Source organism: Pseudophryne corroboree, chromosome 6, assembly GCF_028390025.1.
Source record: "Pseudophryne corroboree isolate aPseCor3 chromosome 6, aPseCor3.hap2, whole genome shotgun sequence".
Lineage (NCBI taxonomy): Eukaryota > Metazoa > Chordata > Amphibia > Anura > Myobatrachidae > Pseudophryne > Pseudophryne corroboree.
Window position 1 is genome coordinate 211,214,324 of NC_086449.1, and position 16,548 is coordinate 211,230,871.

Here is a 16,548-nt window from a genome sequence, read left to right on the forward strand (position 1 = left end):
TGCTCTATTTTACTTTATAGAACTATAGTAGTGCCCTAATTACTGTTATGTTGCACTGTATGGCTGTCAGTACACATTATGCAACACAGTACCCCCAATTCACATTATGTCACATTGTAGGGCTGCCAGTACACATTATGAAACACGGTACCCCCAATTCACATTATGACATAGCGTGCCCCTAGTTCATATTATACCATACTATAGTGTCTCCATTTTATGATACCTTATTACAGTGCCCCCAGTTCATATTATGCAACATTATAATGCCCTCCAGTTCATTTTATACCACTTTACAATGAGCAGTTCCAGGGGTATATAGATTTATTTTAGCCCTTAAGGCATAAGTTTGTAAGGTCTCCTAAGTATCACCCAATGCAGGGCCGGCTCCAGGCATGTTCCACTCGAGCGGCCGCGCAGGGCGCCACCCCTCAAAGGGCGCCGCTATTTGTGGCCGTCATATTGTGTCCACATACCTGGAGCCGGCATTGCCCTGATCACAGATGTCCGCCCCGGCTCTCAGCAGTGGTCCGCAATGATGAGGGAGTGTTGTGGGTGGGCCAAGGCCGGGCTCAGTAAATTTGTGTGCGGCCCCTGGCCAGCCCGAGCAGCCCCGCCTCCCTCTCGACACACCCACCGCCTGTCTCCAGCCACTGTGCTCTCCTCATCCCCCTCTCCTCCCAAGAAAGCCGGTGTGCGCACGACGTCATTGCGCTCGGCAGTCTGGGAGAGGAAGCGTTGGTGGGAGAAGAGAGGACCGAGGAGCGGGAAGATTGAGGCGCAGCGGCAGCCCTAGCGACGGTGCGTCCTGTACAGCATGTGCCCACCCATCCACCAACAAGCACCAGCAGGTCTGCAGTCTGCCTGCCTGAGCCCCTGGCCCCGAGGAGGCAACCTGTCAGTCCAGGATCCCGGCAGCAGCACAGCACATGGCCAGCATGAGCACTTCAGGGAGAGTGCTGCCCCCCAGCCAGGTTGAGTCCGAATGTATACATGTATAGAGTACATCTCTCACTCTCTGTCATCTCTCTCTCAGTCCACACCCCCCTCTCTCTCTTTTCTTGCCCCCCCCTCTCTCTCTCTTTTGTATTCACGCCCCCTCTCTCTTTTGTCCTCGCATCTCTCTCCTTTGTACTCAGACCCTCTCTCACTCTTGTACTAACCCCCCTCTTTGTTGTTACCCACCTCTTTGTCGTTACCCCCCTCTCACTCTTTTGTCCTTACCCCCTCTCTCTATTTGGTCTTTACCTCCCTCTGTCTCTTTTGTTGTTACCCCCTCTGTCTCTTTTGTTGTTACCCCCTCTGTCTCTTTTGTCGTTACCCCTCTCTGTCTCTTTTGTCGTTACCCCTCTCTGTCTCTTTTGTCGTTACCCCTCTCTGTCTCTTTTGTCGTTACCCATCTCTGTCTCTTTTGTCGTTACCCCCCTCTCTCTCTTTTGTCCTTACCCCCCTCTCTCTCTTTTGTCCTTACCCCCCTCTCTCTCATTTGTTCTTACCCCCCTCTCTCTCATTTGTCCTTACCCCCTCTCTCTTTGTCCTTACAGTACCCCTCTCTTTGTCCTTACATTACCTCTCTCGTCCTCACCTCTCTCTCTCTCTCTCGTCCTCACCTCTCTCTCTCTCTCTCTCTCTCTCGTCCTCACCTCTCTCTATTGTCTTGTCCTCACCTCATCTCTATCTTTCTTGTCCTCACCGCCTCTCTATCTTTCTTGTCCTCACCCCCTCTCTTCTGTCTCTTTTCCTCACCTCTCTTTCTCTAACGTCCTAGTGGATGCTGGGGACTCCGTAAGGACCATGGGGAATAGCGGGCTCCGCAGGAGACTGGGCACTCTAAAGAAAGATTTAGTACTATCTGGTGTGCACTGGCTCCTCCCTCTATGCCCCTCCTCCAGTTAGAATCTGTGCCCGGCCGAGCTGGGTGCTCCTAGTGGGCTCTCCTGAGCTTGCTAGAAAAGAAAGTATTTTGTTAGGTTTTTTATTTTCAGAGAGCTTCTGCTGGCAACAGACTCTCTGCTACGAGGGACTGAGGGGAGAGAAGCAAACCTGCTCATGGCAGCTAGGTAGCGCTTCTTAGGCTACTGGACACCATTAGCTCCAGAGGGATCGAACACATGTACCTAACCTTGATCGTCCGTTCCCGGAGCCGCGCCGCCGTCCCCCTCGCAGAGCCAGAAGAACAGAAGCAGCAGAAGCATGAAGACATCGAAATCGGCGGCTGAAGACTCCTGTCTTCACTTAAGGTAGCGCACAGCACTGCAGCTGTGCGCCATTGCTCCCACAGCACACCGCACACTCCGGTCACTGTAGGGTGCAGGGGGGGGGGGGCGCCCTGGGCAGCAATTAAGTACCTTTTTGGCAAAAAGACATATATACAGTCTGGGACTGTATATAAGCCCGAGCCCCCGCCATTTTTTACACATTAAAGCGGGACAGAAGCCCGCCCTTGAGGGGGCGGGGCCTTCTTCCTCAGCACACCAGCGCCATTTTCTCTTCACAGCTCCGCTGAAAGGACGCTCCCCAGGCTCTCCCCGGCAGTATACAGGTGCATTAAAGGGTAAAAAAGAGAGTGGGGGCACTTAAATTTAGGCGCAGTATATATATATATATATATCAGCAGCTACAGGGTAAACACTAAGGAACAGTGTAATCCCTGGGTTATATAGCGCTGGGGTGTGTGCTGGCATACTCTCTCTCTGTCTCCCCAAAAGCCTTTGTGGGGTCCTGTCCTCAGTCAGAGCATTCCCGGTGTGTGTGCTGTGTGTCGGTACGCCTGTGTCGACATGTTTGATGAGGAAGGATACGTGGAGGCAGAACAAGTGCAGCTGAGTGTGGTGTCGCCGCCGACGGCGCCGACACCTGATTGGATGGATATGTGGAAGGTGTTAAATGATAATGTAAACTCCTTGCATAACAGATTGGATAAAACTGTAACCGGGGGACAGTCAGGGTCTCAACCCATGCCTGATCCTACAGCGCAGAGGCCGTCAGGGTCTCAAAAGCGCACACTATCCCAGATAGTTGACACAGATGTCGACACGGAATCTGACTCCAGTGTCGATGACGATGAGGCAAAGTTGCAGCCTAAAATGACTAAAGCCATCCGCTACATGATTGTAGCTATGAACACATTTCTGAGGAAAATCCTGTCCCTGACAAGAGGATTTATATGTATGGGGAGAAAAAGCATGAAGTGACTTTTCCCCCTTCACATGAATTAAATGAATTATGTGAAAAAGCGTGGGATTCCCCTGACAGGAAGGTGATAGTTTCCAAGAGATTACTTATGGCGTATCCTTTCCCGCCAACGGACAGGTTACGCTGGGAATCCTCCCCTAGGGTAGACAAGGCGTTGACACGCTTGTCCAAGAAGGTGGCCCTGCCGTCTCCGGATACGGCCGCCCTAAAGGATCCTGCGGATAGAAAGCAGGAAGCTATCCTAAAGTCTGTTTATACACATTCTGGCACACTGCTGAGGCCAGCAATTGCTTCGGCCTGGATGTGTAGTGCGGTAGCTGCATGGACGGATTCTCTGTCTGCGGAGTTAGATACCCTGGACAGGGACACTGTTCTACTAACCCTGGCACATATCAAGGACGCAGTCCTATATATGCGGGATGCCCAGAGGGACATTTGCCTGCTGGGCTCTAGAGTTAACGCAATGTCCATTTCTGCCAGAAGGGTCTTATGGACTCGGCAATGGACAGGGGATACCGACTCTAAAAAACACATGGAGGTTTTACCTTATAAGGGTGAGGAATTGTTTGGGGACGGTCTCTCGGACCTAGTTTCCACAGCTACGGCTGGGAAGTCAAATTTCTTGCCTTATGTCCCTCCACAACCTAAGAAAGCACCGTATTACCAAATGCAGTCCTTTCGTTCTCTGAGGAGCAAGAAGGTCAGAGGTGCGTCCTTTCTTGCCAGAGGCAGGGGTAGAGGAAAAAAGCTGCACCATGCAGCTAGTTCCCAGGAACAAAAGTCTTCCCCGGCTTCCACTAAATCCACCGCATGACGCTGGGGCTCCACAGGCGGAGTCAGGAGCAGTGGGGGCGCGTCTCCGACATTTCAGCCACCAGTGGGTTCGCTCACAGGTGGATCCTTGGGCTATACAAATTGTGTCTCAGGGATACAAGCTGGAATTCGAGGTGATGCCCCCTCACCGTTACCTAAAATCGGCCTTACCAACTTCCCCCATGGAAAGGGAGATAGTGCTGGAGGCAATTCACAAACTTTTTCTCCAGAAAGTGGTGGTAGAGGTCCCCCCCCTTCAACGGGGAAGGGGCTACTATTCCACTATGTTTGTGGTACCGAAACCGGACGGTTCGGTCAGACTCATTTTAAATTTAAAATCCCTGAACATTTATCTGAAGAAATTCAAGTTCAAAATGGAATCGCTCAGAGCGGTCATTGCAAGCCTGGAGGAAGGGGATTTTATGGTGTCTCTGGACATCAAGGATGCTTACTTGCATGTCCCCATTTATCCGCCTCATCAGGAGTACCTCAGGTTTGTGGTACGGGACTGTCATTACCAATTCCAGACGTTGCCGTTTGGCCTGTCCACGGCACCGAGAGTTTTTACCAAGGTGATGGCGGAAATGATGGTGCTCCTTCGGAAGCAAGGGGTTACAATTATCCCATACTTGGATGATCTCCTCATAAAGGCGAGGTCCAGGGAGCAGTTGCTGATCAGTGTAGCACACTCTCAGGAAGTGTTGCGTCAACACGGCTGGATTCTGAACATTCCAAAGTCGCAGCTGATTCCTGCGACGCGTCTGCCCTTCCTGGGCATGATTCTGGACACAGACCAGAAGAAGGTGTTTCTCCCGGAGGAGAAGGCTCAGGAGCTCGTGACTCTGGTCAGAGACCTCCTAAAGCCGAAACAGGTGTCGGTGCATCACTGCACGCGAGTCCTGGGAAAGATGGTGGCGTCATACGAAGCCATTCCCTTCGGCAGGTTCCATGCGAGGATCTTTCAGTGGGATCTGCTGGACAAGTGGTCCGGATCGCATCTTCAGATGCATTGGATGATCACCCTGTCCCCCGGGGCCAGGGTGTCTCTTCTATGGTGGCTACAAGGTGCTCACCTCCTCGAGGGCCGCAGATTCGGCATACAGGACTGGGTCCTGGTGACCACGGATGCAAGCCTCCGAGAGTGGGGGGCGGTCACGCAAGGAAGAAACTTCCAAGGGTTGTGGTCAAGTCAGGAGACTTGTCTGCACATCAATATCCTGGAATTAAGGGCCATATACAACGCCCTGAGTCAAGCGGAGCCTCTGCTTCGAAACCAACCAGTGCTGATTCAGTCAGACAACATCACGGCAGTGGCCCATGTAAACCGCCAGGCACAAGAAGCAGGGTGGCAATGGCAGAAGCCACCAGGATTCTTCGGTGGGCGGAGAATCATGTACTAGCACTGTCAGCAGTGTTCATTCCGGGAGTGGACAACTGGGAAGCAGACTTCCTCAGCAGACACGACCTCCACCCGGGAGAGTGGGGACTTCATCAAGAAGTCTTCACGCAGATTGCAAATCGATGGGAACTGCCACAGGTGGACATGATGGCGTCCCGTCTCAACAAAAAGCTAAAAAGATATTGCGCCAGGTCAAGGGACCCTCAGGCGATAGCTGTGGACGCACTAGTAACACCGTGGGTGTTCCAGTCGGTCTATGTGTTTCCTCCTCTTCCTTTCATACCAAAGGTGCTGAGAATTGTAAGAAAAAGAGGAGTGAGAGCAATACTCATTGTTCTGGATTGGCCAAGAAGGACTTGGTACCCGGAATTGCAAGAAATGCTCACAGAGGATCCATGGCCTCTGCCTCTCAGACAGGACCTGTTGCAACAAGGGCCCTGTCTGTTCCAAGACTTACCGCGGCTGCGTTTGACGGCATGGCGGTTGAACACCGGATCCTACCAGAAAAGGGCATTCCGGAAGCAGTTATTCCTACGCTGATAAAGGTTAGGAAGGACGTGACAGCAAAACATTATCACCGTATATGGCGAAAATATGTTGCTTGGTGCAAGGCCAGGAAGGCCCCTACAGAGGAATTCCAGCTGGGTAGATTCCTGCACTTCCTACAGTCAGGTGTGACTATGGGCCTAAAATTAGGGTCCATAAAGGTCCAGATTTCGGCCCTATCCATTTTCTTTCAAAAAGAACTGGCTTCACTGCCTGAGGTTCAGACGTTTGTTAAGGGAGTGCTGCATATTCAGCCTCCTTTTGTGCCACAGTGGCACCTTGGGATCTTAACGTGGTATTGGCTTTCCTGAAATCCCACTGGTTTGAGCCACTTAAGACGGTGGAGCTAAAGTATCTCACGTGGAAAGTGGTCATGCTGTTGGCCCTAGCCTCAGCTAGGCGTGTGTCAGAATTGGCGGCTTTGTCATGTAAAAGCCCCTATCTGGTTTTCCATATTCGTCCGTAGTTTCTGCCAAAGGTGGTGTCATCTTTTCATCTGAACCAACCCATTGTGGTGCCTGCGGCTACTCGTGGCTTGGAGGATTCCAAGTTGCTTGATGTAGTCAGGGCTTTGAAGATCTATGTTGCCAGGACGGCTGGAGTCAGGAAGACTGACTCGCTGTTTATCCTGTATGCATCCAACAAGCTGGGTGCTCCTGCTTCAAAGCAAACCATTGCTCGCTGGATCTGTAACACGATTCAGCAGGCTCATTCTGCGGCTGGATTGCCGCATCCGAAATCAGTGAAAGCCCATTCCACAAGGAAGGTGGACTCTTCTTGGGCTTCTGCCCGAGGGGTCTCGGCATTACAGCTTTGCCAAGCTGCTACTTGGTCGGGTTCAAACACATTTGCAAAGTTCTACAAGTTTGATACCCTGGATGAGGAGGACCTGGTGTTTGCCCATTCGGTGCTGCAGAGTCATCCGCACTCTCCCGCCCGTTTGGGAGCTTTGGTATAATCCCCATGGTCCTTACGGAGTCCCCAGCATCCACTAGGACGTTAGAGAAAATAAGAATTTACTCACCGGTAATTCTATTTCTCGTAGTCCGTAGTGGATGCTGGGCGCCCGTCCCAAGTGCGGACTTTCTGCAATACGTGTATATAGTTATTGCTTAATAAAGGGTAATGTTATGTTGGCATCCATTGGTTGATGCGCTGTTGTTTGTTCATACTGTTAACTGGGTAAGGTTATCACAAGTTATACGGTGTGATTGGTGTGGCTGGTATGAGTCTTGCCCTGGATTCCAAAATCCTTTCCTTGTAATGTCAGCTCTTCCGGGCACAGTTTCCTTAACTGAGGTCTGGAGGAGGGGCATAGAGGGAGGAGCCAGTGCACACCAGATAGTACTAAATCTTTCTTTAGAGTGCCCAGTCTCCTGCGGAGCCCGCTATTCCCCATGGTCCTTACGGAGTCCCCAGCATCCACTACGGACTACGAGAAATAGAATTACCAATGAGTAAATTCTTATTTTTTTTTGGTCCTTATCCCCTCTCTTGATCTCTCTACCTCTCTCTCATCCTCGCTCCCTCACTTTTGTCCTCATCCTATCTCTTTTTTTTGTCTTCACCCTTTCTCTCTCTTGTATTCATCTCTCTCTCTCTCTCTCTCTCTCTCTCTCTTGTCCTCAACTGCCCCCGCCCCACATTTTGCCCTCGCCTCCCTCTCTCTCTTGTCCTTACCCCTCCCTCTCTATCTCTCTCATCATAGCGCAGAGCAGGGAGGAGTCCTAGGAGCAGCAGCACGGCGTTGAGCGATGTCGCTGGGTACTATAAGCGGCTGGCTGCCCACAAGCACCCGGTCTGCAGCCTGCCTGCCTGCCTGAGCCCCTGGTCCTGAGGAGGAGTCCAGCCACCCCTGCAGCCCGGGATCCCAGCATCAGCACAGCACACAGCCAGCATCAGCACTGCAGGGAGAGTGCTTCCCCCTTGGCCAGGGTGAGTGCGGATGTATACATGCCCTGGCTGATTCTCTGTCCTCACCCACTCTCTCTGTCCCTCTGTTTTCACCCCCCCCCCCTCTTTTTTTTTTGTTCTCACCCCCTCTCTCTCTTTTGTCCTCACCCCCCCTCCCTCTTGTCCTCACCTCTGACTCTTGTCCTCACCCCCCTCCCTCTCTCTTGTCCTCATCTCTCTCTTGTCTTCACCCTTCTCTCTGTTGTCCTCACCTCTCTTTTTATTGTCCTCACCCCCTCTCTTCTCTCTCTTTTCCTAACCTCTTTCTTTTGTATTCACTCCCCCTCTCTCTCTTTTGTCTTCGCCTCTCACTCTTTTGTACTCAGGCCCTCTCTCTCTCTTGTACTAACCCCTCTCTTTGTCGTTACCGCCCCTCTCTTTGTCGTTACCGCCCCTCTCTTTGTTGTTACCCCTCTCACTCTTTTGTCCTTACCTCTCTCTCTCTTTTGTCATCACCCCCCTCTGTCTCTTTTGTCCTTATCCCACCCTTTCTCTTTTGTCCTTATCCCACCCTCTCTCTTTTGTCCTTATCCCACCCTCTCTTTTGTCCTAATCCCACCCTCTCTCTTTTGTCCTTATCCCACCCTCTCTCTTTTGTCCTTACCCCCCCTCTCTCTCTCTCTCTTGTCCTTACAGTACCTCTCTCTTGTCCTCACCTCTCTGTTGTCCTCACCTCTGTCTTGTCTTGTCCTCACCTCATCTCTATCTCTCTCGTCCTCACCACTCTCTTCTCTCTTGTCCTCACCCCCCTCTCTTCTGTCTCGTTTCCTCACCTCTCTTCTTTTGTCCTCACCCCCCTCTCTTCTGTCTCTTTTCCTCACCTCTCTTCTTTTGTCCTTACCCCCCCCCCCTCTTGATCTCTCTCATCCTCACTCCCTCTCTTTTGTCTTCATCCTATCTCTTTTTTGTCCTCACCCTCTCTCTCTCTTGTCCTCACGCCTCCTTTTGTCCTCACCTCTCCACTCACTTGTATTCACCCCCCAATTTTGCCCTCACATCCCTCTCTCTCTTCTCCTTACCCCTCTCTTTCTATCTCTCTCATCATAGCACACAGCAGGTAGGAGTCCTAGGAGCAGCAGCACGGCGTTGAGCGATGTCGCGTGGCACTGTATGCGGCTGGCCGCCCACAAGCACCCAGTCTGCCGCCTGCCTGCCTGAGCCCCTGGTCCTGAGGAGGAGTACAGCCACCCATGCAGCCCGGGATCCCAGCAGCAGCACAGCACACAGCCAGCATCAGCACTGCAGGGAGAGTGCTGCCCCCCTGGCCAGGGTGAGTACGGATGTATACATGCCCTAGCTGATTCTCTCTGTCCTCACCCACTCTCTCTGTCCCTCTGTTCTCACCCCCCCTCTTTTTTTTTTTTTGTCCTCACCCCCTCTCTTCTCCCTCTTGTCCTCACCTCTCTCTTGTGTTCACCCTTCTCTCTGTTGTCCTCGTCTCTCTTTTTATTGTCCTCACCCCTTCTCTTCTCTTTCTTTTTTCCTAACCCCTCTCTCTTTTGTCCTCACCCCCTCTCTGTATTTTGTCCGCAATCCCTCTCTTCTCCCTCTTTTCCTAACCTCTCTCTTTTGGACTCACCCCCCTCCCTCTCTCTCTCTCTCTCTCTCTTGTCCTCACTCCCGCTCTCTCTCTTTTGTCCTCACTCCCCCTCTTTGTCCTCACCCCCTCTCTCTTTTGTCCTCACCCCCCTCTCTCTTTTGTCCTCACCCCCCTCTCTCTTTTGTCCTCACCCCCCTCTCTTTTGTCCTCACCCCCCTCTCTTTTGTCCTCACCCCTCTCTCTTTTGTCCTCACCCCCTCTCTCTCTTTTGTCCTCACCCCCCTCTCTCTCTTTTGTCCTCACCCCCCTCTCTCTCTTTTGTCCTCACCCCCCTCTCTCTCTCTTTTGTCCTCACCCCCCTCTCTCTCTTTTGTCCTCACTCCCCCTCTCTCTCTTTTGTCCTCACTCCCCCTCTCTCTCTTTTGTCCTCACTCCCCCTCTCTCTCTTTTGTCCTCACTTCCCCCTCTCTCTCTTTTGTCCTCACTTCCCCCTCTCTCTCTTTTGTCCTCACTTCCCCCTCTCTCTCTTTTGTCCTCACTTCCCCCTCTCTCTCTTTTGTCCTCACTTCCCCCTCTCTCTCTTTTGTCCTCACTTCCCCCCTCTCTCTCTCTCTTGTCCTCACTTCCCCCTCTCTCTCTCTTTTGTCCTCACTTCCCCCTCTCTCTCTCTTTTGTCCTCACTTCCCCCTCTCTCTCTCTCTTGTCCTCACTTCCCCCTCTCTCTCTCTTGTCCTCACTTCCCCCTCTCTCTCTCTCTTGTCCTCACTTCCCCCTCTCTCTCTCTTGTCCTTACTTCTCTCTCTCTCTTGTCCTCACTTCTCTCTCTCTCTCTCTTTTGTTCTCTCTTGTCCACAATTCAAAGCTACTTTCATAGCGCCTCTACTGTGGTGTAATGTGTATAAGGAGCTCTACTATGGCATAATGTGTGTAAGTGGCTCTGGTGTAAAGTGTCTAAGGGTTCTGATGTGGCGTAACATGTACAGTATAAGTTGCTCTACTGTGGTGTAACGTGTATAAGGGGCATTACTTTGTGGGGCATACTAAGGTGTAAAGGGCATTACTGTGTGGGCATATTAATGTGCAAGGAGCATTACTGTGTGGGGCATGATACGGTGCAAGGGGCATTACTGTGTGGAGACCAATAGAACCATACTTCAGTTATCGTCTGCTGTGCAGATTTGAAAAACGGTCCCCATTGAGTATGTCCGAGAACTGGGATTGCATATAAGAAAATTTTTACAAAGATCTGCTATATGATATTAAGCAATATCTTGGAGTTTGAAGGGAATTAATTAGGAACAGCACTGTGGATTCCTTTTTGCTCTGGTATTTTCAAATATGTGTATCTGCCACTACTGGGGTCATTTTGTGAATCTGGCACTGCACTAATGGGGTCATTATGTGCATCTGTCACTATTGGGGGCATATGTGTATCTGGCACTGCACTACTTGGGTCATTATGTGTATCTGGCACTGCACTACTGGGGTCATTATGTGTATATGGCACTATTGGGGGCATATGTGTATCTGGCACTGCACTACTGGGGTCACTATGTGTCTCTAGCACTGCCCTACTGGGGTCATTATGCCTATCTGGCACTCTACTGGGGTCATTATGTGTATCTGGCACTATACTGGAACGTTATGTGTATCTAACAGTATACTGGGTACATTATGTGTAAGGAGCACTACTGTGGGCGTTATGTGTCAGGATGCTAATTGTGTTAAGGGTGTGGAGAAAATATACATATTTATAGTTTGATAACCTAATATAAAGTTGCGTGGCCACACCCACTTTCCCAGAAGTGTGCGTGCCGAATGTGCACGCATTGAGAAGGGGGGGGGGGGGTGCTTCAAAATTTCCCACTCAGGGTGCTAGTAGGCCTGGAGCCGGCCCTGACCCAATGGTATAAATGTACACTGCTCAAAAAATAAAGGGAACACTAAAATAACACATCCTAGATCTGAATGAATGAAATATTCTTATTAAATACTTTGTTCTTTACATAGTTGAATGTGCTGACAACAAAATCACACAAAAATTATCAATGGAAATCAAACTTATTAACCCATGGAGGTCTGGATTTGGAGTCGCACTCAAAATTAAAGTGGAAAAACACACTACAGGCTGATCCAACTTTGATGTAATGTCCTTAAAACAAGTCAAAATGAGGCTCAGTAGTGTGTGTGTGACCTCCACATGCCTGTATGACCTCCCTACAATGCCTGGGCATGCTCCTGATGAGGTGGCGGATGGTCTCCTGAGGGATCTCCTCCCAGACCTGGACTAAAGCATCCGCCAACTCCTGGACAGTCTGTGGTGCAATGTGGCGTTGGTGGATGGAGCGAGACGTGATGTCCCAGATGTGCTCAATTGGATTCAGGTCTGGGGAACGGGCGGGCCAGTCCATAGCATCAATGCCTTCGTCTTGCAGGAACTGCTGACACACTCCAGCCACATGAGGTCTAGCATTGTCTTGCATCAGGAGGAACCCAGGGCCAACCTCACCATCATATGGTCTCACAAGGGGTCTGAGGATCTCATCTCTGTACCTAATGGCAGTCAGGCTACCTCTGGCGAGCACATGGAGAGCTGTGCGGCCCCCCAAAGAAATGCCACCCCACACCATTACTGACCCACTGCCAAACCGGTCATGCTGGAGGATGTTGCAGGCAGCAGAACGTTCTCCTTGGCATCTCCAGACTCTGTCACGTCTGTCACATGTGCTCAGTGAGAACCTGCTTTCATCTGTGAAGAGCACAGGGCACCAGTGGCGAATTTTCCAATCTTGGTGTTCTCATGCAAATGCCAAACGTCCTGCACGGTGTTGGGCTGTAAGCACAACCCCCACCTGTGGACGTCGGGCCCTCATACCACCCTCATGGAGTCTGTTTCTGATCGTTTGAGTGGACACATGCACATTTGTGGCTTGCTGGAGGTCATTTTGCAGAGCTCTGGCAGTGCTCCTCCTGTTCCTCCTTGCACAAAGGCGGAGGGTAGCGGTCCTGCTGCTGGGTTGTTGCCCTCCAACGGCCTCCTCCACGTCTCCTGATGTACTGGCCTGTCTCCCGGTAGCGCCTCCATGCTCTGGACACCACGCTGACAGACACAGCAAACCTTCTTGCCACAGCTCGCATTGATGTGCCATCCTGGATGAGCTGCACTACCTGAGCCACTTGTGTGGGTTGTAGACTCCGTCTCATGCTACCACTAGAGTGAAAGCACTGCCAGCTTTCAAAAGTGACCAAAACATCAGCCAGAAAGCATAGGAGCTGAGAAGTGGTCTGTGGTCACCACCTGCAGAACAACTCCTTTATTGGGGGTGTCTTGCTAATTGCCTATAATTCCCACCTGTTGTCTATTCCATTTGCACAACAGCATGTGAAATTGATTGTCAGTCAGTGTTGCTTCCTAAGTGGACAGTTTGATTTCACAGAAGTGTGATTGACTTGGAGTTACATTGTGTTGTTTAAGTGTTCCCTTTATTTCTCTGACGTCCTAGTGGATGCTGGGAACTCCGTAAGGACCATGGGGAATAGACGGGCTCCGCAGGAGACTGGGCACTCTAAAGAAAAGATTAGGTACTATCTGGTGTGCACTGGCTCCTCCCTCTATGCCCCTCCTCCAGACCTCAGTTAGAATCTGTGCCCGGCCAGAGCTGGGTGCTCCTAGTGGGCTCTCCTGACCTTACTAGTAAAGAAAGTATTTATTAGGTTTTTTATTTTCAGTGAGCTTCTGCTGGCAACAGACTCACTGCTACGTGGGACTAAGGGGAGAGAAGCAAACCTACCTGCTTGCAGCTAGCTTGTGCTTCTTAGGCTACTGGACACCATTAGCTCCAGAGGGTTCGAAGTTGGGCACCTGTCCTCGATCGTCCGTTCCCGGAGCCGCGCCGCTGTCCCCCTCGCAGAGCCAGAAGAACAGAAGCCTGAAGACGACGAAATCGGCGGCAGAAGACTCCTGTCTTCATTTAAGGTAGCGCACAGCACCGCAGCTGTGCGCCATTGCCCCCAGCACACTTACACACTCCGGTCACTGTAGGGTGCAGGCCGGGGGGGGGGGGGGGGGGGGGGGGGGGGGGCGCCCTGGGCAGCAATTGAAGTACCTTTTGGCAATAAAACTACATATATACAGTCTGGCACTGTATATATGTAAAAACCCCTGCCATTTTTTTACATAGAAAGCGGGACAGAAGCCCGCCACTGAGGGGGCGGGGCCTTCTTCCTCAGCACACCAGCGCCATTTTCTCTTCACAGCTTCGCTGGAAGCAGCTCCCCAGGTTCTCCCCTGCAGTATCCAGGTACAAGAAGGGTAAAAAAGAGAGGGGGGGCACATAAATTTAGGCGCAAATAAAACATATAAGGCAACTATTGGGTAATCACTTATTATAAGTGAAAATCCCTGTGTTATATAGCGCTGTGGTGTGTGCTGGCATACTCTCTCTCTGTCTCCCCAAAGGACTTTGTGGGGTCCTGTCCTCAGTCTGAGCATTCCCTGTGTGTGTGCGGTGTGTCGGTACGGCTGTGTTGACATGTTTGATGAGGAGGGTTACGTGGAGGCGGAGCAAGGGCAGATAAGTGTGGTGTCGCCCCCGTCGGGGCCGACACCTGATTGGATGGATATGTGGAAGGTCTTAAACGACAATGTAAGCTCCTTACATAAAAGGTTTGACGCTGCAGCCTTGGGACAGCCGGAGTCTCAGCCCGCGCCTGCCCAGGCGACTCAGAAACCGTCAGGGGCTCATAAACGCCCTCTATCTCAGATGGTTGACAAAGATGTCGACACGGAGTCCGACTCCAGTGTCGACGATGATGAGGCACATTTACAGTCTAAAATGACCAAGGCCATCCGATACATGATTATTGCAATGAAAGATGTATTACACATTTCTGAGATTAACCCTGTTAATACCAAGAGGGTTTATATGTTTGGGGAGAAAAAGCAGCCAGTGACTTTTCCCCCATCTGATGAATTAAATGAATTATGTGAAGAAGCGTGGAGTTCCCCTGATAAGAAACTAGTGATTCTAAGAGGTTACTGATGGCGTACCCTTTCCCGCCAACGGACAGGTTACGTTGGGAAACATCCCCTAGGGTGGACAAGGCGCTGACACGCTTATCTAAAAAGGTGGCCCTGCCGTCTCAGGATACGGCCGCCCTAAAGGAGCCTGCGGATAGAAAGCAGGAAGGTATCCTGAAGTCAGTGTATACACACTCTGGTACTCTACTGAGACCTGCTATTGCTTCAGCCTGGATGTGTAGTGCTGTAGCAGCATGGACAGATACTCTGTCAGACGGCATAGATTCCCTCGACAGGGATACTGTTTTGCTAACCCTGGGCCATATAAAAGACGTCGTCTTATATATGCGGGATGCTCAAAGGGACATTTGCCTGCTGGGCTCTACAATTAATGCTATGTCCATTTCTGCCAGGAGGGTCTTATGGACTCGGCAATGGACAGGAGATGCTGATTCTAAAAAACACATGGAGGTTTTGCCTTATAAGGGTGAGGAATTGTTAGGGGAAGGTCTATCGGACCTCGTGTCCACAGCGACAGCTGGAAAGTCGACTTTCTTGCCTCAGGTTTCCTCACAGCCTAAGAAAGCACCGTATTATCAAATGCAGTCCTTTCGTTCTCAGAAAGGCAAGAGGGTCAGGGGTGCATCCTTTCTTGCCAGAGGCAGGGGTAGAGGTAAGAAGCTGCACCATGCAGCCAGTTCCCAGGAACAAAAGTCCTCCCCTGCTTCCACTAAGTCCACCGCATGACGTTGGGGCTCCACAGGCGGAGCCAGGTGCGGTGAGGGTGCGTCTCCGAAACTTCAGCAACCAGTGGGTTCGCTCACAGGTGGATCTCTGGGCTGTACAAATTGTATCTCAGGGATACAAGCTGCAATTCGAAGCGACTCCCCCCCGCCTTTACCTCAAATCAGCCTTGCCAGCTTCCCCCATGGAAAGGGAGGTAGTAGTGGCGGCAATTCACATGCTGTACCTCCAGCAAGTGATTATCAGGGTCCCCCTCCTTCAACAGGGAAGGGGTTACTATTCCACAATGTTTGTGGTACCGAAACCGGACGGTTCGGTGAGACCCATTCTGAATTTAAAATCCTTGACCACTTATATAAAGAAATTCAAGTTCAAAATGGAATCGCTCAGAGCGGTTATTGCAAGCCTGGAAGAGGGGGATTTTATGGTGTCGCTGGACATCAAGGATGCTTACTTGCATGTCCCCATTTACCCACTTCACCAGGAGTACCTCAGGTTTGTGGTACAGGACTGTCATTACCAGTTCCAGACGTTGCCGTTTGGCCTGTCCACGGCACCGAGGATATTTACCAAGGTAATGGCCGAAATTATTATACTCCTTCGGAAGAAGGGAGTTATAGTTATCCCGTACTTGGACGATCTCCTCATAAAGGCGAGGTCCAGAGAGCAGTTGTTGATCAGCATAGCACTCTCTCAGGAAGTGTTGCAACAGCACGGCTGGATTCTGAATGTTCCAAAGTCGCAGCTGATTCCTACGACGCGTCTGCTTTTCCTGGGCATGATTCTGGACACAGAACAGAAGAAGGTGTTTCTCCCGGTGGAGAAGGCCCAGGAATTAGCATCTCTGGTCAGGGACCTCCTGAAACCAAAACAGGTATCGGTGCATCACTGCACACGAGTCCTGGGAAAGATGGTGGCTTCATACGAAGCCATTCCCTTCGGCAGGTTCCATGCAAGGATCTTTCAGTGGGATCTGCTGGACAAGTGGTCCGGATCGCATCTTCAGATGCATCGGCTGATCACCCTGTCCCCAAGGGCCAGGGTGTCTCTTCTGTGGTGGCTGCAGAGTGCTCACCTTCTCGAGGGCCACAGGTTCGGCATACAGGACTGGGTCCTGGTGACCACAGATGCAAGCCTCCGAGGATGGGGGGCAGTCACTCAGGGAAGAAACTTCCAAGGGCTGTGGTCAAGTCTGGAGACTTCTCTACACATAAATATACTGTAACTAAGGGCCATTTACAACGCCCTGAGTCAAGCAGAGCCCCTGCTTCGAAACCGGCCAGTGCTGATTCAGTCAGACAACATCACGGCGGTCGCCCATGTAAACCGCCAGGGCGG